This window comes from Homarus americanus, unplaced genomic scaffold, assembly GCF_018991925.1.
Source record: "Homarus americanus isolate GMGI-L3 unplaced genomic scaffold, GMGI_Hamer_2.0 scaffold981, whole genome shotgun sequence".
Classification (NCBI taxonomy): domain Eukaryota; kingdom Metazoa; phylum Arthropoda; class Malacostraca; order Decapoda; family Nephropidae; genus Homarus; species Homarus americanus.
In genome coordinates, this window is record NW_024750670.1 from 3,252 (window position 1) to 6,502 (window position 3,251).

Here is a 3,251-nt window from a genome sequence, read left to right on the forward strand (position 1 = left end):
CAGAACTCAATTAAAACAATTAATGTGATACCAAACAGCTCTCACAGTTGGTGACAAACAGTGAGACGAATTCTATACACTAGTACAGCACTCAAAAAAAATTATTGATGACACAAGTGACATTCTAAGTGAATCATCATCAAACAAAGTATTTTAGTGGGAAATAGGTGGACAGTGGTTATAAACACCTGCAAAACGTCTACACAGAAATCCAGTGGTAACAAAGATAATATAAAGACTTGCTGACATAGCCGTCAAACCGCCAGCATCAGCTCACAGATCATGGTGACCCAAATGGAGCCGACACCAGACGAGCCTACCCGAGTGTTGTCTTAGTGTCCCAGCTAGCTAATAGCCAGCCAATCAGACAGCCAGCCAACCAGCAGCCAGCACTACAACGCGCGAGTACTAGGAAAGTTGTCATCGTGGTTCCAACAAGCAGACAAGCTGGCAGCCTCTTGATTAAACAATCAAGCCTCTCCAGTGTACAAGAAAGGTCAGCCCCAGGTTGATCGCCGCAAGAAAGGTCAGCCCCCAGGTTGATTGCCATAAGAAAGGTCAGCCCCCAGGTTGATTGCCGCAAGAAAGGTCAGCCCCAGGTTAATATCTGCTAGAAGGAACAGCCCCAGATTGATCGACATAAGAAAGTTCAGTCCCCAAGTTAATCATGGCAAGAAAGGACAGCCCCAGGTTGATCGCCATAAGAAGGGTCAGCCCCCCCAGGTTGATCGCCACAAGAAGTGTGATGCCATGCTTCCCAGAGTGGGACGTCTTCAACTTCTGGCGTCAAAACTCTACAGATTCTTTGGTCAGTTAGATCATAAACAATCATTATCTTACAGACTCCACAAACACAAGTGAACTTCCAGAAGTCTTCAAACGCAGTCAATATAAAATAAATTATATGCACAACGGTCTACAAGCAAAATTAAATAACACATTTATAAAGTAAGAGAGGACCCAAACAAAGTATATATACTTTTAATAATTTTAGCTCTCTTTCTCTTCATTTCCATAACTCATTATAAATACTTTTCCACTACTCCTTGAGTGGGCTACATAGTGAGCGTTATACTGAAAGTGAAGTGATATATATCCCTATTTATGGACCCTCTTCCAAAATTTTAGGGTTTTAAATAGGAAATTAGTGACTCAGACTCAGGTAATCAGTCATCTATAGACTCACAGGAGCTAGCCATCGCCTAGGGAAGAAGGTTTGGGACAAGCTCCTGGACGACCCTCACAGCCCAGACCACCTACGCGGGGAAGATATCAACGGAGGGAGACCCCACGCCTGGTGGCCCCGGAGTCTGCCCGCACTACAACAACACAACCCGCGATCCATCTATGTCCGCCGCAGTGATCCACCTTAGATTAAAACTTAGATGATATAAATTCACATTTAACAAGTCACAATCAAGTGAGTCCATAACGTAATACAGTATAAGATGTAAATAAACTTGTAATTGTAAAATCAATCTAGTCATTATCTACTAAAATAACCATTGTGCAACCTCATTCTAAATCCTAGGTTAGCTTAGTTAGCCAACAAACTCTGTAATATGTAAAACAAGGAGTGTCGTCCCCCTCTATTTAACTCATTAAACTTCTTTTCCAACCTTTACCCCCACGACTATATGCTGTGACTTCTCCATCCCTCATGTCTGGCTGTGCCTTGAGCCCCAGCATGCCTTCCATCCTTTCCCCACCTTAACCTAAAAAAAAAAAAAAAAAAAACTGCTAGTGAAGAATTACCACAAAATAGCCAAATAGAGTTACCACCTACTGACTCCTTAACTAGCTGTGAAAATTTCATAGATTCTCAGTTCGGGGATTTACACAGCATACAACTTAGGTCATGTAACACTTGCCCATTACCTTTACCGGTTAACAATGCTAGTGCTTTAACTATCACAGCAAAATGGCTACAGATGGTTCTATTAACCCACAGACCTCGTCGGTTTATCAAACTGTAAGAACACTTACAAATAACATCAAGGTACAATAATTACTGCAGAATATACTGATTCTAACACCTTAACATAATGCGAAAAAATTATGTTACCAACGATAGGGATCAAATCTCTTACATCCGGAGCAACGTCAAAACCGGTAGTAAGGTACATAGAACGATGTATGCTACAGCCTTTGATGATGAAACCCTTGATTATAAAACTTTTAGGAACCATTTCATATATTTTTTCGGGTCAGGAACGAAAGGAGGTGCGCTTACTTGGATCTTCAGGTTGACAGAGTGTAGAAGTACCAGTGTGTTTGCTCACAACACACAAGAAGCTCAGGTTATAACCAGACACACTATGATGGATCTCAAAACTTACATGAGATCCTCAAATTGGTTTGATGACGAAGGAAAAATAACTTGGGGAAATTTCTACAAGATCATTGAGTTTCAACAGTCTATCATGGTGCTACAAAAACTACACTCAAGGCAGCTAGAAAGAAGGAATATAAACTAGGTACTAAGCTTGTAGATTACGTGGAGAAAATTTCTGATCCGGTTGAAACTACTCCGAGGGCTCTGTCAATAGACGCTTGTACCCAGTTCTAAGGAATAACCACAAACTACCACAGGAACCAATTGCAAAAAGATACCTTTTGCAAAATCTGCAAACGTAAGGGACATGCCACAGCTAATTGTTGGTTTGGAGGACAAAAGGACAAAAACCCATCTAACCTGCGGCAAGATCAAAGGAAAGTATCATCCCTGGACTCTAAAAATCCAGAGTATCGTGCTAAACCATAAAGTTCACAAGGACACAGCACAGCAAATAAAATGCCTACAAACACAAAGGGCACTCCGAATAAATGGTGTGTATTACATGAGTCCCCATACTATAATACAGAAGACTGCAAGAACATACAACGCATGAAGCAAGAGCATGAAAACCGACGGGAGACACGTAGTTCGGGGGAAGATGTGCATGTCCTGCAACACGATCTGGGATAGTGTCAACGGTGCAAGAAAACAATGCATCCATCACAGGCTCATAAATCTGAGCGTTAAACAAAGTGGAGGTGTTGGTTGTAACAGCGAGGATAGGTAACAATCAGTTATCCCTCGACATAGATACGGGAGCCTGTGCCAATGTTATTTCATTAGCATCGTTCAATGAACTTGAGCGACGATTTCCTCCTAATAATTGACCAATAAGACCTACAGACATTCCTCTGTCCGGTGTGTCAGGAATCCAATTTAGACAGAGCATGGGTGACAACGCTGCTAATCCGTT